Raw genomic sequence first — 12,413 nt, forward strand, 5'->3', positions numbered from 1 at the left:
GTGTGGGCCAGTAGAAGCATTGACGACATCAGAAGCTCAGGCAGTAGATGTCAGGTTTATAGAAGGAGATCTGGGTCTGGGCATCATTATAGGATGAAGATGCTTCTCAGTGTCAAGGCGGCCTGAGATGCTGCTGGAAATCCTTAGTGTGAAAATAACCTCAGAGGACTGAACCCCAAAGAAAACATTGTCCAATTTTGGTCTCTTCATTGCCCACCTCAGTACTCTCTACTGATGAAGCCTAGCATCCTACCAGCTGACCAAGGAGATAGTTATAGGACCCAGCCTCAGCACCACAAAACAGGGGGAATGAAGAGCAGAGACCAAGTGAATTGAGTCTATAGCTAAGTTGCCAGGAACCTGGGAAAACCACATATAGTGCTTTCAGCGTCCAAGACTTATGAAGTGGTGAATTTCCTAACTAGACAAGTACTTCAGATGTCAGGCAGCACAAAAGCATTAGCACCCAGTACCGACTATTGATTGCATAGAATGACTTTGGATCTAGATGGCCAAGTCACACATCCCACATTTGCACATCTTTACATATCACTCCATTTCACCTTTGCTCTGCCAAAATCAATGTCTAGAGGTAAACTGAGTTCATATGCAGACTGTGTCAGATACATTGTGTTCCCTTCAATAAACATCTCCATCTTTATTTTTACAAAATTACCAATTTCTAAGAATCACAACAAAGATATCTCCAACATCACACCATTAAAGTGACACCTAAGAGCAATAATTATGGTGTGATGTCCACATATGTAAGCAGAAATATATATATATATATATATATATATATATATATATATATATATATATATATATATATATATATATATATATACAGAGAGAGAGAGATTTATGTGTTCTTTGTGTCTTTAAGGATTTGTTTTCCTCCTTCCATGGATTCCCATTGTTTTTCAAGCAATTCTTCTTTTTCCTGGCTTCATAGTTTTACTCTATTAGCAATTGATTATGATAACAACCTGTTGAATTCTTAGCCGCCTTTCTCTTGGATTCTGTGATGTCATGTGTGTTAGATACTAGCCTGATCTCATACATTTTCCACACTGTTTCTAGTCATATAAATACAGTGAATATTTTTATATATCCCAATGTCTTCCTCCAACTTCAGACACATATACTCAGCTGCCTAATTGCCGTTTTCCTGGACTTTTCTTCATCTCACAGTCACATATACAACTCGATTCACAAAACCTCCTGCAGCTCACCCCACCTTGTGAATTGTGAAATCGTCTACCTTCAGTCAGTTGCCATAGCCAGACATTGAAAAGTGACTTTTGCCTAATGACCATCTATCATTATTCACCAAAGCCTATTCTCCTTGTTAAAATTGCCTTAAGTTAATGCCTTTCTCTTCTTGTTTGCAGACCTTGAATTCTGGATTATCAGCAACTTTTGTCTGGACCATTGAGTCCTAACTGTCTAAGCTAGCTAAGATCTAAGATGGATTGTTTAGTTTTCACACAGCAGGTAGCATTCTGAAGAGACAGCTTTGATACACTACTCAAAATCTGTCTTTAGATTTCTGGAATGAATATCTTTTAATTGATGGCTAATATTTAGAAATTACTAGTATACTCACATATTGATTCTGTCAAAACTTGAGAATTTCCAGGCACTCTTGGCCTCACAATAGGAGTAGCTACTCCAGGCATTTGGGCAAGAGTTTTCAGGTATATTACTAACCCTTTCCCTTGACCTGCATCCCCTATGTACTTCTTATAGAGAAGATTGATGTCTGGTAGTGGAAGAACCAAATGGTAAAAACAGTCCACTTATTGATCTTATGTCTCACAAAGGAATGATTAGGTATGTTAGAAATACTTGGGATGTGCATTATTTGTACAGAACTATAGTTCTTAATTATTATGAAAATTCTGAAAGATAGTATCTTCTTATATAGCATGCTGAATACAGAAATCATTAAGAAAAATGTTAGAGTCTTCCTGTATACTATTTGATACAATACACATGCCAGGCTCTTCTCTTTCAGATCCAAGAAAAATTGTCTTGCATACATAATCATTCTTTATATTGTACAATTTACTTTAACTAGAGTGATTAAATTCTTCTCCATATTATAGGTACAAAATAAATAGGTGTATATAGATCTCAAACTTTTTGAAAATTAAATTTTTTGTTCAAAGGGGATTTTGACTATTCTAAGAAATACATAAGCAATATATAACATGACATTTTAGTATTAAAGCAAGTATGTATATACTTCAATTTTAAGACAGTTCAAGTTGTGTTTATAGGCATATTGTATTATCATTTTCTATAGTCCAAATTTTTTTTGTTTCCTTCACATACAAAAACACATGTAGATGCAGAGAAAATCAGTAATAGTATTCTTTGAATACGAAATCATGGCTTAGCACCACAGGGAATAAAATAGCACTTTTATTAGACATCATTCTATTCTATAATATTCTAATTAGAGATAAGTAAGACTTTGTAAGTCAGAATTGATTTGAGTATAAAAACTTTAGAAATGCTTTGAATTCAAAAGGCTGTTGTCTTAAAGATGTAACTTTGACAGACATAATAACTAGCAATCTCATTATTTTTGTTTTGTGTTTCTTTCTTGGTATATGCCCCAATTGCTTGAAAATTATTCATGGAATTTGAAAACAGATAAAATAATATGTCAAAACACACAATTAAACCAGCCTTGTTAGGCTCTTTGGTAATATCTGACTACTGCTCTAATATGAAATTCTAGCGGGGAAGAAATTGTTTTGTATGTGTAAAGTCACTAACCCATGCAAATGCTTGATAATTTCCATGTAGCCATGCTTAGCCGTAAAGTCTCTTCTAAGATTTCACAAAGGAAGACATAGCAAGGCATGATTACAAATATGTGTGTGTGTGTGTGTGTGTGTGTGTGTGTGTGTGTGTGTGTGTGTATGTATATGTATATCTTGAAACATTGGATCCTGCAATCTTACTGGGCTGAGTTATATATGTTTAACCCTTTTTAAATTGACAGCTAAAACTCCATTGCTTTAAGAAGTGGCCTCTTAACAAGAGACTGATTTTCCCTAATCCCTTAAGACCTACTTCTGTTTCTAGGCAGTGCAAGTATTCCTATAGTGCCTCTTCCAGTAGCAATAAAGGTATAATGGCCAAAATCCCTTCAGCAGAGCAGGCTAGAATGAGTACTTAGCCCGTGATTTTCTTTTCAAGTGGCGGAGTGGAATGAGCATGAATTCTAGAAGCAGAACTGGGTTAAAAACTGCTCTCTCATCACTCAGATGTACAAACATCCATCGATTGTAGATTTTATCAAAAAAAAGAAAAATCAAAGAGAATTAATACTTACCTTAAAAAAATATCCTTAAAGAAGTGTCACTGTGGCTCAAGTGGTAGAGCGCTAGCCTTGAGCTAAAGAGCTGAGGGACAGGCCCAGGGTTCAAGCCCTATGACCAACAAAAAAAAAATGTCCTTAAGTGTAAGATCGTGAAATAAAATGACTGCTACAGAGCAAAGTACACAGTAGATACGGAGTAGGTGTTATTTCTTTTCTTCCCCAGCTGGAAACGATGGCTGTAGCATGTTTTGATGACACACAGAGTGGGCAGTTCCACTGAAAGTGTATAAGCTGTAAATTGCAAACAAGCTGTACAGAAATTAACCCTGATAACATAGATCAGCTTTACAATTACACAGAATCACTCTCTAGATTAATGAATCCTCCTCGTGTCTTCATGGAACTCAACTCTTCACTTCTGACTTCTTCGTTGCCTCTATGCTTTCAATAACTCTTCAACACATTTTGATTGGCGACTCTCTATGTGCCACACTTTATGCTGAATGCTGGGGAAGAAAAGAACGACTTAGCAGTCATGGTCCTTATTGTCATAGAGTTGTACCATTAAACAGACGTGTTAAGCAAGCACTCCAAAAACATATCCACTATCCACATTCAAAATAAGTGATGACACTCACTTCAGTTATTTGGGAAGTATAACATTCATGGGAATAGTTGCCTCTAAAATCCACTGGAATATCTGCCCAAATATTATTCCATTCCTTGTCTAACTGATATCATCCACTTCCAAAACACAATTTCATTGCTCTTGAGGAAGACAGCTGTATATTTGCCAATGAACAAAATATACAGCATATTACATTGACCAGTGAAAAAGTGTTTGTCTAACATAAAGAAAATCTTCCTTCAAGTATGCAGCTCAGTAATAAGAGTATAAAATATGGTTGATGAATCATCTGTTTCCATTAAGGACCTACTCAAAGGTAAACATCTATTCCAAACACTTGAATGCTAAGCAGTAAATTATTGGGTGCCTTCTTTTCTCTGTGGTACTGCAGTACTTCGTTTCTCCATGATTGGATGTTGACAAGTAAAGAAGTCAACATGAGTGTTTTGATTTAGGTGTCTTTTAGAAATGGGATTATCCCTTCCTTACTACTTCCCTCCTTTCTCCCTCCCTCCTTCCCGCCTTCCTTCCTTTGGCTCCCTTATTGGAGCCTTTATGGTTATATATTAGCAGTATAAAGGCACGATGTGATTTTTTTTCCAGCTTCCCAATTGCTGGCAAGGAAGCCATCTTTATACTGAATGGAGCCTGGCTCCCCATGCTGAGGATTGCAAATCGACTTCTGTTTATTCCTTTATCGGCTGTAGAAGCAAAATGAGCCATGTGTTGCCATTATGATGGCCTGACTTCGGAAGGAAATGTGCAAACAAGCCTGTATATTTTTACTGAGCTCTCAATTAGTTTAATTTCAAATTGAAATGCGCTTCCTAGCTGCAGTGTCATGAAACGGAAGAGGAGGAAAGAGCAGGACTGTGCGGTGCCGCTCCGGCTCACGACTCCTTGTGCTGGTGTCAGCCCTGTCCAGAGACAGCTTCTGAGAAGACATCTGAGAAACTGGAAATACTTAATTGTGATATAATTAAAGTGAAATATATTTGTGTGTAATTTGCATTTCAATTTGTCATTGATGATGATTAGCTTCAGTAACTTTATGTACTGTAGCTAACCACCACTTAGAACTCTAAGAAAATTAGCATTTACATATTAATAACCTATGATAATGCTGAAGGGCATAAATTAATGAATTCTGGGCCCAGCATGCCTGATCCAGCATCTGATTGAGCCTTTCTCAAATCTGAACATGAGGAACTTGTCGTTTGAGCATCAAATAATCAGGGAAGATGGAACCAATATAGCCTGACTTGGTAGAGTATTCACTAGCGCTGAGAAAGTGTTTTAAGGTAAATTAGTTTTAAACTCAAGGAGGGCGACAAGATTTATTTTAAAGGAAAGATAAATCTTAGGATTCTGAAACTGAACAGGTAGAAATTAGGAAAATATACAGTGAAAAACAAAAATACTGACAGTCCAGGAGCAGAGACAGCAGTGAGAAGCTATTAAAGGTGAGTCCTGGAATGAATGTATTTGATTATCATCTCTTGAATCAGTTCTACAGATGTGCTGACCTTTGCATTGTTCCAGCCAGCAAATACTTTTACATGTGTGAAAATGGTTGTACACCCTGACCTCCCCCCCCCCCCAAAAAAAAAGAAATTTAGGGCCATGTTTTTGTCAACTGTGAAGAAAATAATTTCATTAGCTGAACTTAAGTTGCGAAGCGATACATAATTAATGATTATAATTGGTTTGCTCACAAGGAATCATTACATTTCTATGTCATACTAGCTGCTAGTTTTCAGACCCTGAGCTTTAATGACTTAACTACTGGTGAGTGTAAGCATGATTGGATCTTGTAGGATAACTGGCCCAAAACTCAAAGGAAACTTTCAATTGCCAGTTATGGCAAGGATTTTGGTGGCTTTGAATCCATCATAGATCTCTCTTTTTTCCTTTGTATCTCTCACCAGAAACTATGATTTCATTCATTCAACAAAAATGAAGTCAGTCTTTTTCATATGCCAACTTTAGGGCCTACAGTTATTTCAATACACAAGACAGTCAAGTTCCCTCTTCTTATAGAAAATGAACTAATTATCTTAGAGATAGTGAATCAAGTAAAGCAAATAAAGAATTTCAAACAGCAGTGAGGGCTTCAAAAAGAACAAAACAATCAGGACATCTTAGCAGACTCACAGTTTTACTGAGGAAACCATGACAAGTCTAAGCAAGGCGCAGCAGCTAGAGCAAAAGCTGGAAAGTGAGAAAATGAGTTTAAATCACAGGGAAGAAGAGAGCATGCTCCCCACTCCATGTCTCCCCTCTCTCCCTCCCCCCCCCCCCCCCCCGCTTCTCCAAACAGTGAAAATCCAGCAGCAAGTGTCTTAAGTAGAGATGAAATGGAATCTTCTGTTCTCTGCTCAGTGAAGCATAATTGAGGATGGTGAAAACTGTATAGAAGTACAGTTTGGAGACCACTGTAACTGATTGGGCAAGAAAATGGCTGCATTGGCCATAGAGGACTGAATGGGTTTAGAGCATTTTGAATGGATTTAGCTGTTTAGGGTGTGAACTGTTTGAGGTTTTTCTCATAACTTGTCTATGTGGAGAAAAGAAAGATAAGAATTAAGGCTATTTTGGCCGAAGGCCATGCTTCTTATTGGAATAGGGTAAAATACTGAAAAAGGATGGAAGGTAGACAGGAGGGTGAAGAGTTCTGGTATGACCCAATAGCTAACCAGAAAGAGACTTTAAGTCATTGAAATTTGAGTCTGATGCTCACAGAAAAGAAAAAGACAAGTTATTAACCATGGAAATTTTGGAACATGGGTGATATCTGAAGGCATAAACGCAGACACAACTATTTAAAGTAGATGGAGTGATATTTTTATATCCAAAGTTTCATTAGACAGGAAGATAGAAGCAAAGGAAATGGAAGATACATTGTCAGATAAGAAGAAACCCAAGAGCCAGGCACTGGTGGCTTATGCCTGTAATCCCAGTTACTCAGGAGACTGAGATCTGAGGATCACAGTTGATTGCCAGTCTGGGGAATGAAAGTCTGTGAGACTCTTATCTCCAATAAACTACTCAGAAAAAGCCAGAAGTGGTGCTTTGACTCAAGTGGTAGAGCCTTAACCTTGAGCACAAAAAGGCGCACACACACACACACACACACACACACACACACACACACACACACACACACACACACACACACACACACACACACACACACAATTATGGAAGTACACTGTTGACAATGCCAAAAAAAAATAAAATAAAATGTTTCAAAGGGGAAAGTGGCTTACAGCTGGTATTCCTAGCTCCTTGAGAGGCTGAGAGCTAAGGATCATGGCTCAGGGCAAGAAAGTCTTTGAGACCCATTTCTCCAATTAATCACCAAAAAAGCCAGGAATAAAGCTATGGCTCAAGAGGTAGTGTGTTATCCTGGAGCAAAGGAGCTCACAGACAGCACCCAGGCCCCAAGTTCAAGCCCCAATTCCAGAAGGTGACAAGCCCTAGCTACCAGCTTTTCACAATTATTCCCTTTGGCCACTTACTGGTTTCTAGCAATTCTACAATCTGAGAAGAGACTCAGTGAATATTCTTCCTGAATCTTATAGACTTTCCCAACTACTGCCTTCCAAAGCTATAAACAATTTCACCTATTCCTTCTGGTTCCACTCCCTAATTCTTGCATACAGCCACCTACTAAACACTTGACACCTCAAACTTAACATGTTGATTATGAAATCTATTCTCTATCAGCCAATGTGATAGATAGCCTCTATCCATGTATATTCTACATGATCACCAAAGGTAAGCCACATTCTTTCCTTTATCCTGATCTTCCTTATTATCCTCATCCAACAGTCTATTAAATCCTGCCTAACTGTTTACCAGATGTTTTCTCTTCATCTCTACCTGTCACTTCTGCTCTCATTTACCACCTGATGGCCTCATTGGTCTGCAGGCATATCCTACTTGTTGATTTCTAAACCTTTAACCACTGCTTGTCAACCATCTGCCACAGGCCAATTTTATTTCCTCCCCTCAGCTTCTTCTGTGGTAAATACAAGCATAAATTTCTTCTCTCTCCAATTATTTTCATATCTGGAAGGATCAGTTCATATTTTTGTCTGCTTGACTCCAAACCTCTTCTCTATGGGGATATTGTATTGATTATGCAAAATGCTTAACATAGTGATAGAAACCAAAAGTTGACCAAAGGGAATAATTGTGAAGAGGATTTGCTAGCTAGGGTTTGCCATTTCCCTTTTCAAATAAGCGTTTGTTAATAAATGAATGTGTGCTAATGTCAGATCCGTAGATTTTTTTCCAATATATTCCTTCAATATATTCTAATATATTTTTCAATATATTTCTTCCCTATAGAAGAAGGAAAATTACAAATATAACTTTTATTGACTTTCTATAATATTCCATAAACCAACTAACCACTGTGTTCACATTGAAAGGTCATATTTCACTTATCCAGGTTTAAATAATTCCAAGGCTCCATAATTAAATGAACATCAGCAGTGGTGTACAGGGAGTGGAGGAACTCATTGAGAAGTGCTCACCTTACCTCCAAAACCAAAGCAATCTCCTCTTCTCCTGAACCTTCTGAACCTTCTGCCTATGTACCATTAAAAATTATAACTACCATTATCTTAGGTCAGAAAATGGTCATTCTTAGATAAAGCTACCCTATGAGCAATATTCAAATGGGAGACTATGAGACAGTGAAAAGGGTTTCTCTTGTCTTTTCTGCTCTTTTCGTATTTCTCAAGTGATCTCATGTTATATGTTTCACGGTTAATTCTGAGTCAACTCAGCCCTCTGGGTTTATTGATTCCACCATCAAGAAACATTTTCCACCTGCAGGCTCCATTATGTGTCTGTTGCTATGGATACACTGAATTTTAAAAAGGAAATAATTAAGCTTTTTTAATAGCAGAAACACATTTTCAAAATTTTTCTTGCAGTCGAAGCTAGTGGACTAAAACAGGAAGATAATAGCAGTTTCAAAAGGTATAGCTTGAAATGGTAGATAAAATTCTATAACCTATCTTTTCTTGGAGTAATTAACAAAAATTTTCTCTTTCTTATAAAATCTGAATCATGGTGTTGGTGGCACGTAGTGATATACCGAAAGGTCCTTTGTAAAACAGGAACATCTGTATGAAGAAAATACTTGTTATTTCTTTCTGTGGTGAAGTTCTGAAATATTGTGTGAGGAAGGATTGTAGCAACAGCTTTGGAAAGTGCCCTGTGGCACATAGGTGGTATAGATATTACACACGTAGTTCAAGGGATAGTTTTGAAATGTTACTTAGGATATCATGAGTACATAGATAGCAGCAAAAGTCAGAGAACCAGATGAGTGCACTTATGAACATATTTAGAGGAAAGGGGTAAGTAGAGAAAAGAGAATTTTAATGCACACAAACTACATTGAAGCAGACTTCAGATATTTCCAGAGATCAGAGGAAGACCATTCTTCAGGTGTGCAGAACACAAGGCAAGGAAGCAAAGGTGACAGACACCATAGAGGATTCCAGCAATACAGAAGTGAAAACCTGAGGTTGAGGATATAACTGGAACCAAGTTGGCAAGAGTGGCTTAGGTGTCGAGGAAGGAAGTATAGGAGTTGGAAAAAAATGTGAAGAAAAATTTCTTCAATAAAAGAGACTTTGAAAAAGTAGTGGAGTCGTAGGAAGCATGCGAGTCCTTGGCTTTACAAAATAAAAGCATTGAGATGAAAGGAAATGAGAGGAATCATTTAAGATAAGTAGCGTTCCTGTTAAAAAGAACTGGAACTCTAATAACAGCAGATGCTGGAGGGGATGTGGACAGAAGGGAACCCTACTGCATTGTTGGTGGGAGTGTAAACTTGTTCAACCACTTTGGAAAGCAGTATGGAGGTTCCTCAAAAGACTCCATATAGAGCTCCCTATGACCCAGAAATCCCACTTTGGGACATTTACCCAAATGTTTACAAACAAGACCACACTAAAGCTACCAGCACAACTATGTTTATTGCAGCATTATTTAGCATAGCTAAGATATGGAACCAACCCAGATGCCCCTCAGTAGATGAATGGATCAAGAAAATGTGGTATATATACACAATGGAATTCTTTCCATCAGAAAGAATGACATTGCCCCATTTGTTAGGAAATGGAAAAACTTGGAAAAAATTATATTAAGTGAAGTAAGCCAGGCCCAAAGAAACATAGGTCCCCTAGTTTCCCTTATTTGCAATATCTACTATATGTCTGAGTCAAGCAGAAAAGGTCAGATAAGGTGATGTTAGGGAAATGAACCCTAAGATATGTATTCAAATTTTTTTTCATGCGATTGTTTCTAACACATTTATAAGATTATTTCTTTGTTGCTTTGTATGTCCCTCCCCCATGGTATAGCCCCTGCTTTCACTGTATTTGATGTCGGTATAATTTGGGGAGGGGAAGGGGAAAAACGAATCGTTTAACTAGGAATACAGGTGGACCCATTGCAACAATGAGACGTACAAGTCCTTATGTCGAAAACGAACTTTACAGCTTTTAGTGCGGGGGGGCGGGGGGGCGACGGGGAGAATTGGGTGGGGGGGAGGGGGGAGGATGGGAAGGGGAAACAAAGGAGGAGGCTGCAATGCTTGATAAGAAATGTACTCATTATCTTGCCCATGTAATTGTAACCCCTCTGTACAGTATTTTCACAATTAAAAGGCAAAGGAGAAGAAGGGGACTAAGAAGAAGAATAGACTGAGTTCTTTCTGACCACACTGCAGCGATCAAGTTCAAGCCATCTCTGGGATTATCACCCACAACTTGAGAAACACCTCATATGATTTGTGTGTGACACAATACTTCAAATCACAAATTATACCATAATTTCACTAAATTTAACATCTCAAATGTGGCAGCTTGAATGAGTCTCAGTGATTATTGTATGAGAAGATATATAATGAATGGATATTATCAGTTTAAAGATGATATATATATACTATATATTACTATATATTATGTACTTATTTATGTAATACACAATCAAACAATACTAGTTAGGCAGAACATAGAATATGTACTAAAGCTATGAGTGGATTATTTCACTGAAAGCCTTTTCCTGATTTTAGTGTCTGTATCCCAAAGTATTTGTCAAGCTAATATCATCATACCTACTCAGTACCTTAATTCTTATTTCATAATTTTAGATGAGAACATTGAAATTCAGTTTGTTTTCTTTTATATATTCTGAACACATTTATACTCAGCTGAGTTTGCTCTCTTAATTTATGTGTGCACTGATACAGTTTAATAAAATCCATTGTTTGAATAATTGTATGCTAAGCAATAATAGATGGTATAAAAGATAGAAAAGCAAAATTTTTATTTGCATGCTTCCAATACTACATTATAATAATAAACATGTAAATAATTCTACAATAAAGTTTGGGTTTATTGGACCAAATAAAAAATTGTTCAAGATATTACAGGAAGTTGCTAGCATCAAACATTTGACTGACAACCTATTTTCATATTCAGAACTCCCAATAGCCCTTACCTATCAAGACTGAAAAAAACACTAAGCAGGGAATTTTGGAAGAGAAAAATAAAATGTAACAGGATACTTCCTAAGGCAATGTTATTTGGTCTGAGACTTACATAGTTTCCAAATAATTACAAAGAAATAAGAGTAGAATGGCAGGTATCTATGAAAAAAGCAAAAATTAGATTATTTATAATGATGCAAATGAACGAAGATAAAAGATGATGAAATAGCAGAGAATTTAAATCTGTTGAGGTCCTCTAGAAAAACTGTAATAAGGCCAATAGTGCAATGAGGACCAGAACAATGGGAAGTCAGCATGTTTATATTGAAGATCAACTATGAACGGCAGGGGGGGTCTTTGCACAGCATATTAACTGGTTGTGAACTTTGTTTCATAGCTGAGATTTTTCTGTCAGAACATTGTGCGTATGGCATTTGCAAACAGATAAAGGATAGTATTGTTGTTGTTGAGAAGGAGGAAGATAGGAGAAAGCCGCAGCACTGACCACCCAAGGCCATCTCTAATGGGCCCCACGAAAGCTACTCAAACCCTTCTGGAGATCTCCTGAAGTTCCTAGGGTGGAAAAATACTGTTTGGAAACGAGCATACGAAAATTGTACGCTGCATACCTTTTTCTGAACAAGAGCTAAAGTTTGTGTGTACTTTCAGCACCACACTGAAAGTATGACTTTGAATTCTAAAGTTCTTGGACTTTATTTTTTTCAGTAGTACAAAATGAAAATTATTTGAATAAAGTGCTGGTGGGTAGAACTCATTGAGAAGACAGCTGCTGCTTAGCGTATCCAAGAACCTGAACTCAATGTTTAGCAGCCCCCACTCCCCCCCAAAAAACACTAACTGAATCAGATTACCAAGTAAAGGTTAATAATAGTTCACAAATTACATGAAAATTAAGAGAACTT

The 12,413-nt window shown here is 37.2% G+C and overlaps 1 protein-coding gene across 5 annotated transcripts in view; it reads left to right on the plus strand.

Moving 5' to 3' along the window:
- LOC138821363 (glutamate receptor 4) overlaps positions 1-12,413 on the plus strand; it is a 282,782-nt gene that overhangs the window by 78,518 nt on the left and 191,851 nt on the right. The window lies entirely within an intron of this gene.

The sequence above is a fragment of the Dipodomys merriami genome, unplaced genomic scaffold (genome assembly GCF_024711535.1).
Source record: "Dipodomys merriami isolate MVZ:Mamm:240054 unplaced genomic scaffold, mDipMer1.0.p SCAF_91, whole genome shotgun sequence".
Classification (NCBI taxonomy): domain Eukaryota; kingdom Metazoa; phylum Chordata; class Mammalia; order Rodentia; family Heteromyidae; genus Dipodomys; species Dipodomys merriami.